Source organism: Eucyclogobius newberryi, unplaced genomic scaffold, assembly GCF_026437365.1.
Source record: "Eucyclogobius newberryi isolate DKJ021-1_F unplaced genomic scaffold, fEucNew1.0.hap1 SCAF_4, whole genome shotgun sequence".
Lineage (NCBI taxonomy): Eukaryota > Metazoa > Chordata > Actinopteri > Gobiiformes > Gobiidae > Eucyclogobius > Eucyclogobius newberryi.
In genome coordinates this window covers 40,006,114-40,021,602 of record NW_027316056.1, presented here as the reverse complement: position 1 = coordinate 40,021,602, position 15,489 = coordinate 40,006,114, and the positions used below count along the sequence as shown (strand labels likewise).

The window sequence follows — 15,489 nt, the reverse complement described above, 5'->3', positions numbered from 1 at the left end:
TTCAGCCCTGATTCAGCCCTGATTTAGTCCTGGTTCAGCCCTGGTTTAGTCCTGGTTCAGCCCTGATTTAGTCCTGGTTTAGTCCTGGTTTAGTCCTGGTTCAGCCCTGATTCAGCCCTGATTTAGTCCTGGTTTAGTCCTGGTTTAGTCCTGGTTTAGTCCTGGTTCAGCCCTGATTCAGCCCTGATTTAGTCCTGGTTTAGTCCTGGTTTAGTCCTGGTTTAGTCCTGGTTTAGTCCTGATTCAGCCCTGATTCAGCCCTGATTTAGTCCTGGTTTAGTCCTGGTTTAGTCCTGGTTCAGCCCTGATTCAGCCCTGATTTAGTCCTGGTTTAGTCCTGGTTTAGTCCTGGTTTAGTCCTGGTTTAGTCCTGATTCAGCCCTGATTCAGCCCTGATTTAGTCCTGGTTTAGTCCTGGTTTAGTCCTGGTTCAGCCCTGATTTAGTCCTGGTTTAGGCCTGGTTTAGTCCTGGTTCAGCCCTGATTCAGCCCTGATTTAGTCCTGGTTTAGTCCTGGTTTAGTCCTGGTTTAGTCCTGGTTTAGTCCTGGTTTAGTCCTGGTTTAGTCCTGGTTTAGTCCTGGTTTAGTCCTGGTTTAGTCCTGGTTTAGTCCTGGTTTAGGCCTGGTTTAGTCCTGGTTTAGTCCTGGTTTAGTCCTGGTTTAGGCCTGGTTTAATCCTGGTTTAGTCCTGGTTTAGTCCTGGTTTAGGCCTGGTTTAGTCCTGGTTTAGTCCTGGTTTAGTCCTGGTTTAGTCCTGGTTCAGCCCTGATTTAGTCCTGGTTTAGTCCTGGTTTAGTCCTGGTTTAGTCCTGGTTTAGTCCTGATTCAGCCCTGATTCAGCCCTGATTTAGTCCTGGTTTAGTCCTGGTTTAATCCTGGTTTAGTCCTTGTTTAGTCCTGATTCAGCCCTGATTCAGCCCTGATTTAGTCCTGGTTTAGTCCTGGTTTAGTCCTGGTTCAGCCCTGATTTAGTCCTGGTTTAGTCCTGGTTTAGTCCTGGTTTAGTCCTGGTTTAGTCCTGATTCAGCCCTGATTCAGCCCTGATTTAGTCCTGGTTTAGTCCTGGTTTAATCCTGGTTTAGTCCTTGTTTAGTCGTGATTCACCCCTGATTCAGCCCTGATTTAGTCCTGGTTCAGCCCTGGTTTAGTCCTGGTTCAGCCCTGATTTAGTCCTGGTTTAGTCCTGGTTTAGTCCTGGTTCAGCCCTGATTCAGCCCTGATTTAGTCCTGGTTTAGTCCTGGTTTAGTCCTGGTTTAGTCCTGGTTCAGCCCTGATTCAGCCCTGATTTAGTCCTGGTTTAGTCCTGGTTTAGTCCTGGTTTAGTCCTGGTTTAGTCCTGATTCAGCCCTGATTCAGCCCTGATTTAGTCCTGGTTTAGTCCTGGTTTAGTCCTGGTTCAGCCCTGATTCAGCCCTGATTTAGTCCTGGTTTAGTCCTGGTTTAGTCCTGGTTTAGTCCTGGTTTAGTCCTGATTCAGCCCTGATTCAGCCCTGATTTAGTCCTGGTTTAGTCCTGGTTTAGTCCTGGTTCAGCCCTGATTTAGTCCTGGTTTAGGCCTGGTTTAGTCCTGGTTCAGCCCTGATTCAGCCCTGATTTAGTCCTGGTTTAGTCCTGGTTTAGTCCTGGTTTAGTCCTGGTTTAGTCCTGGTTTAGTCCTGGTTCAGCCCTGGTTTAGTCCTGGTTTAGGCCTGGTTTAGTCCTGGTTTAGTCCTGGTTTAGTCCTGGTTTAGGCCTGGTTTAGTCCTGGTTTAGTCCTGGTTTAGTCCTGGTTTAGGCCTGGTTTAGTCCTGGTTTAGTCCTGGTTCAGCCCTGATTTAGTCCTGGTTTAGTCCTGGTTTAGTCCTGATTCAGCCCTGATTCAGCCCTGATTCAGCCCTGATTTAGTCCTGGTTTAGTCCTGGTTTAGTCCTGGTTTAGTCCTGGTTTAGTCCTTATTCAGCCCTGATTCAGCCCTGATTTAGTCCTGGTTCAGCCCTGGTTTAGTCCTGGTTCAGCCCTGATTTAGTCCTGGTTTAGTCCTGGTTTAGTCCTGGTTCAGCCCTGATTCAGCCCTGATTTAGTCCTGGTTTAGTCCTGGTTTAGTCCTGGTTTAGTCCTGGTTTAGTCCTGATTCAGCCCTGATTCAGCCCTGATTTAGTCCTGGTTTAGTCCTGGTTTAGTCCTGATTCAGCCCTGATTCAGCCCTGATTTAGTCCTGGTTTAGTCCTGGTTTAGTCCTGGTTTAGTCCTGGTTTAGTCCTGATTCAGCCCTGATTCAGCCCTGATTTAGTCCTGGTTTAGTCCTGGTTTAGTCCTGGTTTAGTCCTGGTTCAGCCCTGATTTAGTCCTGGTTCAGACCTGGTTTCACGTAGTCCTTGCGGATCATAACCAAGTCTAAGACCGGACTTACAAATATGCCACATTATTAACACTTGACACACTTTTCCCTCCAGGTTTAGGTCTTTTGTTCTCATTAGAACGGCATTAGTCCTTTTTGCAGGAGGAACTTTGAGATTCAAAAGAGCATTTACCCCCAAACTAAACTTTTCAACATTTGGGTTTTGTGTATTTAGCTGAACATGTTTATTTCTCCTTAAACAAAGTCAAATGCTTTTATTCACTGCTTCAATTTGAAAACTTCTACATTTGATGAAGTACACCACGTGTGTACAAGTACAAATACACACCATCTGAAATACATGCTTGAAATAAGTGGTGTTTATCTTGTTTTGCATTTATTATTCAAATATAATAGGCACAAAATATCTTGTTTTACCTTAAATAAGAAAAAGAGACATTTTCTAACTTGTAATTAGAAATTAAAATGCTGCTGCTCTTGAAATAAAAAATCGGCAAATCTTATTTTAAGAACTTCAGAATATATTCAAATCAAGAGAAATACTGCTGGATTCAATGAGTGTATTTCAGATTGTAATGATGGACTCGCTCTCCGTCGCGCTGAGGGTCCTGACTGTGATTGGCAGATGTTTCCCAGGCGTTTCCCAGGCGTGCACCCTCGTTAGCTCTGCTCCGTCACCTCTCCTCCTGCGGCGCCCCCCTGAGGTCCACCTGAGCACTGCGACCCGTCACGCCTCGCTCGCGCTTTAGTACGTCTGCTTCCACCGCCGCCGCCGCTGCTTTTCAATCAGTCACACCGTCGCCTCGCGGGACGGACGCTCGCACGACTCGCTCGCACGACGCTCGCACGACTTTAACTGGATGGGGAATCTCTCTCCACTGTAACGACTCACATAGATACTTTTGGGCATTTTAACCATGTTATTAACCTCATGTTATTGCCTAAAGTGGAAAGCTTAGACGACTCATTTATCTAAAAATCACATCTTTTGGGGTCGAAAAGTGGCACCACATTCTGAAGCGATTTCACCAGGATTGACCAACATAATAATTAACAACACATAAAATCTTGCAGTTATGTTTGTTTCATTTGGCGTTCTGCTTTTGTTCTGGCTCCAGTTCCTCACGTTCCTTTGGTTCCTCGCGTTCTTCCTCTGGTTCGTTTGGCGCCCGGAACGGTCTCTCTTCCGCAGCGTGGGCCGTTAAAACCCCATCGTCTGAATGAGGACCCTGGCTACGGCTTTAATTAATGAGCTCTTACTGGAATTGGAGAGGTGGCGGGGCTAGCGCAGAGGGAGGGGCTAGCGCAGAGGGAGGGGCTAGCACAGAGGGAGGGGCTAGCGCAGAGGGAGGGGCTAGCGCAGAGGGAGGGGCTAGCACAGAGGGAGGGGCTAGCGCAGAGGGAGGGGCTAGCACAGAGGGAGGGGCTAGCACAGAGGGAGGGGCTAGCGCAGAGGGAGGGGCTAGCACAGAGGGAGGGGCTAGAGCGGGGGGAAAATCAGCCAATGTCTGTGTTTGATTGTCGCGTAAAACGTGCGGTGCAGATGAGAAGGTGAAACACTGATTTGCTTTTTTTGTGCTTGTTTCTTGCGACGTCCTAAATCCATGTTTCTCAACAAGAGGTGCGGGGCTCTCAGGGGTCCTCAAGCACTTACAAGGGGCCTACCCATGTCAGAGGGTCCTCAAGCACTTACAAGGGGCCTACCCATGTCAGGGGGTCCTCAAGCACTTACAAGGGGCCTACCCATGTCAGAGGGTCCTCAAGCACTTACAAGGGGCCTACCCATGTCAGGGGGTCCTCAAGCACTTACAAGGGGCCTACCCATGTCAGGGGGTCCTCAAGCACTTACAAGGGGCCTACCCATGTCAGAGGGTCCTCAAGCACTTACAAGGGGCCTACCCATGTCAGAGGGTCCTCAAGCACTTACAAGGGGGCTATCCATGTCAGGGGGTCCTCAAGCACTTACAAGGGGGCTATCCATGTCAGGGGGTCCTCAAGCACTTACAAGGGGGCTACCCATGTCAGGGGGTCCTCAAGCACTTACAAGGGGGCTACCCATGTCAGGGGGTACTCAAGCACTTACAAGGGACCTACCCATGTCCGGTGGTTCTCAAGCACTTACAAGGGGCCTACCCATGTCAGGGGGTACTCAAGGACTTACAAGGGGACTACCCATGTCAGGGGGTTCTCAAGCACTTACAAGGGGGCTACCCATGTCAGAGGGCCCTCAAGCACTTACAAGGGGCCTACCCATGTCAGGGGGTCCTCAAGCACTTACAAGGGGCCTACCCATGTCAGAGGGTCCTCAAGCACTTACAAGGGGCCTACCCATGTCAGGGGGTCCTCAAGCACTTACAAGGGGCCTACCCATGTCAGAGGGTCCTCAAGCACTTACAAGGGGCCTACCCATGTCAGGGGGTCCTCAAGCACTTACAAGGGGCCTACCCATGTCAGGGGGTCCTCAAGCACTTACAAGGGGCCTACCCATGTCAGAGGGTCCTCAAGCACTTACAAGGGGCCTACCCATGTCAGAGGGTCCTCAAGCACTTACAAGGGGGCTATCCATGTCAGGGGGTCCTCAAGCACTTACAAGGGGGCTATCCATGTCAGGGGGTCCTCAAGCACTTACAAGGGGGCTACCCATGTCAGGGGGTCCTCAAGCACTTACAAGGGGGCTACCCATGTCAGGGGGTACTCAAGCACTTACAAGGGACCTACCCATGTCCGGTGGTTCTCAAGCACTTACAAGGGGCCTACCCATGTCAGGGGGTACTCAAGGACTTACAAGGGGACTACCCATGTCAGGGGGTTCTCAAGCACTTACAAGGGGGCTACCCATGTCAGAGGGCCCTCAAGCACTTACAAGGGGGCTACCCATGTCAGGGGGTACTCAAGGACTTACAAGGGGGCTACCCATGTCAGGGGGTTCTCAAGCACTTACAAGGGGGCTACCCATGTCAGGGGGTACTCAAGGACTTACAAGGGGGCTACCCATGTCAGGGGGTACTCAAGGACCTACAAGGGGGCTACCCATGTCAGGGGGTTTTCAAGCACTTACAAGGGGGCTACCCATGTCCGGGGGTACTCAAGCACTTACAAGGGGCCTACCCATGTCAGGGGGTTCTCAAGCACTTACAAGGGGCCTACCCATGTCAGAGGGTCCTCAAGCACTTACAAGGGGCCTACCCATGTCAGAGGGTCCTCAAGCACTTACAAGGGGGCAACCCAAGTCAGGGGGTCCTCAAGCACTTACAAGGGGCCTACCCATGTCAGATGGTCCTCAAGCACTTACAAGGGGCCTACCCATGTCAGGGGGTCCTCAAGCACTTACACGGGGGCAATCCATGTCAGGGGGTCCTCAAGCACTTACAAGGGGGCTACCCATGTCAGGGGGTCCTCAAGCACTTACAAGGGGCCTACCCATGTCAGAGGGTCCTCAAGCACTTACAAGGGGCCTACCCATGTCAGGGGGTCCTCAAGCACTTACACGGGGGCTATCCATGTCAGGGGGTCCTCAAGCACTTACAAGGGGGCTACCCATGTCAGGGGGTCCTCAAGCACTTACAAGGGGGCTACCCATGTCAGGGGGTACTCAAGGACTTACAAGGGGGCTACCCGTGTCAGGGGGTTCTCAAGCACTTACAAGGGGGCTATCCATGTCAGAGGGTCCTCAAGCACTTACAAGGGGCCTACCCATGTCAGAGGGTCCTCAAGCACTTACAAGGGGGCTATCCATGTCAGGGGGTACTCAAGGACTTACAAGGGGGCTACCCATGTCAGAGGGTCCTCAAGCACTTACAAGAGGGCTACCCATGTCAGGGGGTACTCAAGGACTTACAAGGGGGCTACCCATGTCAGAGGGTCCTCAAGCACTTACAAGGGGGCTACCCATGTCAGAGGTTTCTCAATCACTTACAAGGGGGCTATCCATGTCAGAGGGTCCTCAAGCACTTACAAGGGGCCTACCCATGTCAGAGGGTCCTCAAGCACTTACAAGGGGGCTACCCATGTCAGGCGGTACTCAAGGACTTACAAGGGGGCTACCCATGTCAGGGGGTACTCAAGCACTTACAAGGGGGCTACCCTTGTCAAGGGGTCCTCAAGCACTTACAAGGGGGCTACCCTTGTCAAGGGGTCCTCAAGCACTCACCAGGGGGCTACCCATGTCCGGGGGTTCTCAAGCACTTACAAGGGGCCTACCCATGTCAAGGGGTCCTCAAGCACTCACCAGGGGCCTACCCATGTCAGGGGGTACTCAAGGACTTACAAGGGGCCTACCCATGTCAGGGGGTTCTCAAGCACTTACAAGGGGGCTACCCATGTCAGAGGGTCCTCAAGCACTTACAAGGGGGCTACCCTTGTCAAGGGGTCCTCAAGCACTCACCAGGGGGCTACCCATGTCCGGGGGTTCTCAAGCACTTACAAGGGGCCTACCCATGTCAAGGGGTCCTCAAGCACTCACCAGGGGCCTACCCATGTCAGGGGGTACTCAAGGACTTACAAGGGGACTACCCATGTCAGGGGGTTCTCAAGCACTTACAAGGGGGCTACCCATGTCAGAGGGTCCTCAAGCACTTACAAGGGGGCTACCCATGTCAGGGGGTACTCAAGGACTTACAAGGGGGCTACCCATGTCAGGGGGTTCTCAAGCACTTACAAGGGGGCTACCCATGTCAGGGGGTACTCAAGGACTTACAAGGGGACTACCCATGTCAGGGGGTACTCAAGGACTTACAAGGGGGCTACCCATGTCAGGGGGTTTTCAAGCACTTACAAGGGGGCTATTCATGTCAAGGGGTCCTCAAGCACTTACAAGGGGGCTACCCATGTCAGGGGGTCCTCAAGCACTTACAAGGGGGCTACCCATGTCCGGGGGTACTCAAGCACTTACAAGGGGCCTACCCATGTCAGGGGGTCCTCAAGCACTTACAAGGGGCCTACCCATGTCAGAGGGTCCTCAAGCACTTACAAGGGGCCTACCCATGTCAGAGGGCCCTCAAGCACTTACAAGGGGGCAACCCATGTCAGGGGGTCCTCAAGCACTTACAAGGGGCCTACCCATGTCAGGGGGTCCTCAAGCACTTACACGGGGGCTATCCATGTCAGGGGGTACTCAAGGACTTACAAGGGGGCTACCCATGTCAGGGGGTACTCAAGGACTTACAAGGGGGCTACCCATGTCAGGGGGTTTTCAAGCACTTACAAGGGGGCTATTCATGTCAAGGGGTCCTCAAGCACTTACAAGGGGGCTACCCATGTCAGGGGGTCCTCAAGCACTTACAAGGGGGCTACCCATGTCCGGGGGTACTCAAGCACTTACAAGGGGCCTACCCATGTCAGGGGGTCCTCAAGCACTTGCAAGGGGCCTACCCATGTCAGAGGGTCCTCAAGCACTTACAAGGGGCCTACCCATGTCAGAGGGCCCTCAAGCACTTACAAGGGGGCAACCCATGTCAGGGGGTCCTCAAGCACTTACAAGGGGCCTACCCATGTCAGGGGGTCCTCAAGCACTTACACGGGGGCTATCCATGTCAGGGGGTCCTCAAGCACTTACAAGGGGGCTACCCATGTCAGGGGGTCCTCAAGCACTTACAAGGGGGCTACCCATGTCAGGGGGTCCTCAAGCACTTTCAAGGGGGCTACCCATGTCAGGGGGTCCTCAAGCACTTACAAGGGGGCTACCCATGTCAGGGGGTCCTCAAGCACTTACAAGGGGGCTACCCATGTCAGGGGGTACTCAAGCACTTACAAGGGGGCTACCCTTGTCAAGGGGTCCTCAAGCACTTACAAGGGGGCTACCCTTGTCAAGGGGTCCTCAAGCACTCACCAGGGGGCTACACATGTCCAGGGGTTCTCAAGCACTTACAAGGGGCCTACCCATGTCAAGGGGTCCTTAAGCAATCACCAGGGGCCTACCCATGTCAGGGGGTACTCAAGGACTTACAAGGGGACTACCCATGTCAGGGGGTTCTCAAGCACTTAAAAGGGGCTACCCATGTCAGAGGGTCCTCAAGCACTTACAAGGGGGCTACCCATGTCAGGGGGTACTCAAGGACTTACAAGGGGGCTACCCATGTCAGGGGGTTCTCAAGCACTTACAAGGGGGCTACCCATGTCAGGGGGTACTCAAGGACTTACAAGGGGGCTACCCATGTCAGGGGGTACTCAAGGACTTACTAGGGGGCTACCCATGTCAGGGGGTTCTCAAGCACTTACAAGGGGGCTATTCATGTCAAGGGGTCCTCAAGCACTTACAAGGGGGCTACCCATGTCAGGGGGTCCTCAAGCACTTACAAGCGGGCTACCCATGTCCGGGGGTACTCAAGCACTTACAATTACAATGGGCCTAACCATGTCAGGGGGTTCTCAAGCACTTACAAGGGGCCTACCCATGTCAGAGGGTCCTCAAGCACTTACAAGGGGCCTACCCATGTCAGAGGGTCCTCAAGCACTTACAAGGGGGCAACCCATGTCAGGGGGTCCTCAAGCACTTACAAGGGGCCTACCCATGTCAGAGGGTCCTCGAGCACTTACAAGGGGCCTACCCATGTCAGAGGGTCCTCAAGCACTTACAAGGGGGCAACCCATGTCAGAGGGTCCTCAAGCACTTACAAGGGGGCTACCCATGTCAGGGGGTCCTCAAGCACTTACAAGGGGGCTACCCATGTCAGGGGGTCCTCAAGCACTTTCAAGGGGGCTATCCATGTCAGGGGGTCCTCAAGCACTTACACGGGGGCTATCCATGTCAGGGGGTCCTCAAGCACTTACAAGGGGGCTACCCATGTCAGAGGGTCCTCAAGCACTTACAAGGGGCTACCCTTGTCAAGGGGTCCTCAAGCACTCACCAGGGGGCTACCCATGTCCGGGGGTTCTTAAGCACTTACAAGGGGCCTACCCATGTCAAGGGGTCCTCAAGCACTCACCAGGGGCCTACCCATGTCAGGGGGTACTCAAGGACTCACAAGGGGACTACCCATGTCAGGGGGTTCTCAAGCACTTACAAGGGGGCAACCCATGTCAGGGGGTCCTCAAGCACTTACAAGGGGGCTACCCATGTCAGGGGGTACTCAAGGACTTACAAGGGGGCTACCCATGTCAGAGGGTCCTCAAGCTCTTACAAGGGGGCTACCCATGTCAGGGGGTCCTCAAGCACTCACCAGGGGGCTACGCATGTCAGAGGGTCCTCAAGCACTTACAAGGGGGCTACCCATGTCAGGGGGTCCTCAAGCACTTACAAGGGGACTACCCATGTCAGGGGGTACTCAAGGACTTACAAGGGGGCTACCCATGTCAGGGGGTACTCAAGGACTTACAAGGGGCCTACCCATGTCAGAGGGTCCTCAAGGACTTACAAGGGGGCTACCCATGTCAGAGGGTCCTCAAGCACTTACAAGGGGGCTACCCATGTCAGGGGGTCCTCAAGCACTTACAAGGGGGCTACCCATGTCAGGGGGTACTCAAGGACTTACAAGGGGGCTACCCATGTCAGAGGTTTCTCAATCACTTACAAAGGGGCTATCCATGTCAGAGGGTCCTCAAGCACTTACAAGGGGCCTACCCATGTCAGAGGGTACTCAAGCACTTACAAGGGGGCTACCCATGTCAGGGGGTACTCAAGGACTTACAAGGGGGATACCCATGTCAGGGGGTCCTCAAGCACTTACAAGGGGGCTATCCGTGTCAGGGGGTGCTCAAGCACTTACAAGGGGGCTACCCATGTCAGAGGGTCCTCAAGCACTTACAAGGGGGCTACCCATGTCAGGGGGTCCTCAAGCACTTACAAGGGGGCTACTTATGTCAGGGGGTACTCAAGGACTTACAAGGGGGCTACCCATGTCAGGGGGTACTCAAGGACTTACAAGGGGCCTACCCATGTCAGAGGGTCCTCAAGGACTTACAAGGAGGCTACCAATTTCAGAGGGTCCTCAAGCATTTACAAGGGGGCTACCCATGTCAGGGGGTCCTCAAGCACTTACAAGGGGGCTACCCATGTCAGGGGGTACTCAAGGACTTACAAGGGGGCTACCCATGTCAGAGGTTTCTCAATCACTTACAAGGGGGCTATCCATGTCAGAGGGTCCTCAAGCACTTACAAGGGGCCTACCCATGTCAGAGGGTCCTCAAGCACTTACAAGGGGGTTATCCATGTCAGGGGGTACTCAAGGACTTACAAGGGGGCTATCCATGTCAGAGGGTCCTCAAGCACTTACAAGGGGGCTACCCTTGTCAGGGGGTACTCAAGGACTTACAAGGGGGCTACCCATGTCAGAAGGTCCTCAAGCACTTACAAGGGGGCTATCCATGTCAGGGGCTACTCAAGGACTTACAAGGGGGATACCCATGTCAGGGGGTCCTCAAGCACTTACAAGGGGGCTATCCGTGTCAGGGGGTACTCAAGCACTTACAAGGGGGCTACCCATGTCAGAGGGTCCTCAAGCACTTACAAGGGGGCTATCCATGTCAGGGGCTACTCAAGCACTTACAAGGGGGCTACCCATGTCAGAGCGTCCTCAAGCACTTACAAGGGGCCTACCCATGTCAGAGGGTCCTCAAGCACTTACAAGGGGGCTATCCATGTCAGAGGGTCCTCAAGCACTTACAAGGGGGCTACCCATGTCAGGGGGTCCTCAAGCACTTACAAGGGGGCTACTTATGTCAGGGGGTACTCAAGGACTTACAAGGGGGCTACCCATGTCAGGGGGTACTCAAGGACTTACAAGGGGCCTACCCATGTCAGAGGGTCCTCAAGGACTTACAAGGAGGCTACCAATTTCAGAGGGTCCTCAAGCATTTACAAGGGGGCTACCCATGTCAGGGGGTCCTCAAGCACTTACAAGGGGGCTACCCATGTCAGGGGGTACTCAAGGACTTACAAGGGGGCTACCCATGTCAGAGGTTTCTCAATCACTTACAAGGGGGCTATCCATGTCAGAGGGTCCTCAAGCACTTACAAGGGGCCTACCCATGTCAGAGGGTCCTCAAGCACTTACAAGGGGGTTATCCATGTCAGGGGGTACTCAAGGACTTACAAGGGGGCTATCCATGTCAGAGGGTCCTCAAGCACTTACAAGGGGGCTACCCTTGTCAGGGGGTACTCAAGGACTTACAAGGGGGCTACCCATGTCAGAAGGTCCTCAAGCACTTACAAGGGGGCTATCCATGTCAGGGGCTACTCAAGCACTTACAAGGGGGCTACCCATGTCAGAGCGTCCTCAAGCACTTACAAGGGGCCTACCCATGTCAGAGGGTCCTCAAGCACTTACAAGGGGGCTACCCATGTCAGGGGGTACTCAAGGACTTACAAGGGGGCTACCCTTGTCAGGGGGTTCTCAAGCACTTACAAGGGGGCTATCCATGTCAGAGGGTCCTCAAGCACTTACAAGGGGCCTACCCATGTCAGAGGGTCCTCAAGCACTTACAAGGGGGCTATCCATGTCAGGGGGTACTCAAGGACTTACAAGGGGGCTACCCATGTCAGAGGGTCCTCAAGCACTTTCAAGAGGGCTACCCATGTCAGGGGGTACTCAAGGACTTACAAGGGGGCTACCCATGTCAGAGGGTCCTCAAGCACTTACAAGGGGGCTACCCATGTCAGAGGTTTCTCAATCACTTACAAGGGGGCTATCCATGTCAGAGGGTCCTCAAGCACTTACAAGGGGCCTACCTATGTCAGAGGGTCCTCAAGCACTTACAAGGGGGCTACCCATGTCAGGGGGTACTCAAAGACTTACAAGGGGGCTACCCATGTCAGGGGGTCCTCAAGCATTTACAAGGGGGCTATCCATGTCAGGGGGTCCTCAAGCACTTACAAGGGGGCTATCCATGTCAAGGGGTCCTCAAGCACTTACAAGGGGGCTACCCATGTCAGGGGGTCCTCAAGCACTTACAAGGGGGCTACCCATGTCAGGGGGTCCTCAAGCACTTACAAGGGGGCTATCCATGTCATCAAATCAAATCAAATCAATTTATTTTTGTAAGGCCCAAAATCACAACAACAGTTGCCTCTGAGGGCCACAGGGAGAAATGAATCAACAATGTCTGTGGTGGCGATGAAGTCAGACAATGTCTGTGGTGGCGATGAAGTCAGACAATGTCTGTGGTGGCGAGGGACGATGTCCCAGGGTCCTCTGTCCTTAGACTCTCCTTCTCGGCCAGGAAAAACTACAAAAAAAAAAACCTCTTTGGGAAAAAAGCGTAGAAACCTGGAGGAGTTCCAGTGAAGGAGAGATCCGACTCTCACAGACGGACAGACGGACACGAGGAGACTGGAGCTGGACCCACTCTTCAGGCAAAAGAGGGACCGACTGAGGCGAACTGGACCCACTCTTCAGGCAGATGAGGGACCGTCGGAGTCGAGCAGGACCCACTCTTCAGGCAGATGACTGACCGTCGGAGGCGAACTGGACCCACTCCTCAGGCAGATGAGGGACCGTGGGAGGCGAGCTGGACCCACTCTTCAGGTAGATGAGGCACCGTCGGAGGCGAGCTGGACCCACTCTTCAGGCAGATGAGGGACCGACTGAGGCGAACTGGAGCCACTCTTCAGGCAGATGAGGGACCGTCCACATGGGGCAGGGACCACTTCACCAGGAGAGGGACATCTGGGTCCACAGGTCCTCAGGAGTGAGAGAAAGAAAAAGAAGGCGGTGAACAGTTTGCAAGTGGAATTAAAAAATAAATATTGTTTGATAGCATAAGTAGTCAGAAGAAGAGGATAGTGCTCAAGCTGTCATACTTCCCCCAGCACAGTTACTCCTAGGGCAGCGTAGCTGAAGCTGTGGGTTTATCTTTCTGTTCCTAACTACTCTGACCATAAGCGATTTCGAAGAGGAACGTTTTAAGCCTGGACTTAAATGAAGAGACTGTGTCAGCATATTTAACATGGGTCGGGAGCTGATTCCATAACACAGGAGCTTGGTAGCTAAACGCTCTACCTCCTACAGTACTTTTAGAGACTCTGGGCACCACCAGAAGGCCAGCATTCTGAGAGCGAAGAGCTCTGTTTGGATGATATGGTTCTATAGCATCTTTGAGGTAGGATGGGGCCATGTCATTTATGGCTTTGTAGGTCAAGAGTAGAATTTTGAATTTGATTCTGGACTCGACGGGGAGCCAGTGAAGAGACTTCAGCACTGGCGTAATGTGCTCTCTTCTTTTTGTTCCTGTTAGTAATCTTGCTGCTGCATTTTGAACCAGTTGAAAGCTTTTTATGGAGCTTTTAGGACACGCTGCAAGCAGGGAGTTACAGTAGTCTAATCTAGTCGTTACAAATGCATGGTAACGAAGGGGTAAGTCAAGGGGTCCTCAAGCACTTACAAGGGGGCTGTACATGTCAGGGGGTACTCAAGCACTTACAAGGAGGCTATCCATGTCAAGGGGTTCTCAAGCACTTACAAGGGGCCTACCCATGTCAGGGGGTACTCAAGCACTTACAAGGGGGCTTCCCATGTCAGAGGGTCCTCAAGCACTTACAAGGGGGCTACCCATGTCAGGGGGTACTCAAGGACTTACAAGGGGGCTACCCATGTCAGAGGGTCCTCAAGCACTTACAAGGGGGCTACCCATGTCAGAGGTTTCTCAATCACTTACAAGGGGTCTATCCATGTCAGAGGGTCCTCAAGCACTTACAAGGGGGCTACCCATGTCAGGGGGTACTCAAGGACCTACAAGGGGGCTACCCATGTCAGAGGGTTCTCAAGCACTTACAAGGGGGCTATCCATGTCAGGGGGTTCTCAAGCACTTACAAGGTTCCTACCCATGTCAGAGGGTCCTCAAGCACTTACAAGGGGGCTACCCATGTCAGAGGGTTCTCAAGCACTTACAAGGGGCCTACCCATGTCAGAGGGTACTCAAGCACTTACAAGGGGGCTACCCATGTCAGAGGGTCCTCAAGCACTTACAAGGGGCCTACCTATGTCAGAAGGTCCTCAAGCACTTACAAGGGGGCTACCCATGTCAGGGGGTACTCAAGGACTTACAAGGGGGCTACCCATGTCAGGGGGTTCTCAAGCACTTACAAGGGGGCTATCCATGTCAGAGGGTCCTCAAGCACTTACAAGGGGCCTACCCATGTCAGAGGGTCCTCAAGCACTTACAAGGGGGCTATCCATGTCAGGGGGTATTCAAGGACTTACAAGGGGGCTACCCATGTCAGAGGGTCCTCAAGCACTTACAAGGGGGCTACCCATGTCAGGGGGTACTCAAGGACTTACAAGGGGGCTACCCATGTCAGAGGGTCCTCAAGCACTTACAAGGGGCCTACCCATGTCAGAGGGTCCTCAAGCACTTACACGGGGGCTACCCATGTCAGGGGGTACTCAAGGACTTACAAGGGGGCTACCCATGTCAGGGGGTCCTCAAGCACTTACAAGGGGGCTACCCATGTCAGGGGGTCCTCAAGCACTTACAAGGGGGATATCCATGTCAGGGGGTCCTCAAGCACTTACAAGGGGGCTATCCATGTCAAGGGGTCCTCAAGCACTTACAAGGGGGCTACCCATGTCAGGGGGTCCTCAAGCACTTACAAGGGGGCAACCCATGTCAGGGGGTACTCAAGCACTTACAAGGGGGCTATCCATGTCAGGGGGTTCTCAAGCATTTACAAGGGGCCTACCCATGTCAGGGGGTACTCAAGCACTTACAAGGGGGCTACCCATGTCACAGGGTCCTCAAGCACTTACAAGGGGGCTACCCATGTCAGGGGGTACTCAAGGACTTGCAAGGGGGCTACCCATGTCAGAGGGTCCTCAAGCGCTTACAAGGGGGCTACCCATGTCAGTGGTTTTTCAATCACTTACAAGGGGGCTATCCATGTCAGAGGGTCCTCAAGCACTTACAAGGGGGCTACCCATGTCAGGGGGTACTCAAGGACTTACAAGGGGGCTACCCATGTCTAAGGGTTCTCAAGCACTTACAAGGGGGCTATCCATGTCAAGGGGTCCTCAAGCACTTACAAGGGGGCTACCCATGTCAGGGGGTCCTCAAGCACTTACAAGGGGGCTATCCATGTCAAGGGGTCCTCAAGCACTTACAAGGGGGCTACCCATGTCAGGGGGTCCTCAAGCACTTACAAGGGACCTACCCATGTCAGGGGGTTCTCGGAGTTGTTGACACATCTTGGGAAGTCTTGAGGTTGGAAGCCACTGTTG

The 15,489-nt window shown here is 53.3% G+C and overlaps 1 protein-coding gene across 1 annotated transcript in view; it reads left to right on the top strand.

The window, feature by feature from the left end:
* The window catches only part of cacna1ab (calcium channel, voltage-dependent, P/Q type, alpha 1A subunit, b), a 196,529-nt gene that overhangs the window by 60,480 nt on the left and 120,560 nt on the right, over positions 1-15,489 (top strand). The gene's annotated exons all lie outside the window — the stretch shown is intronic.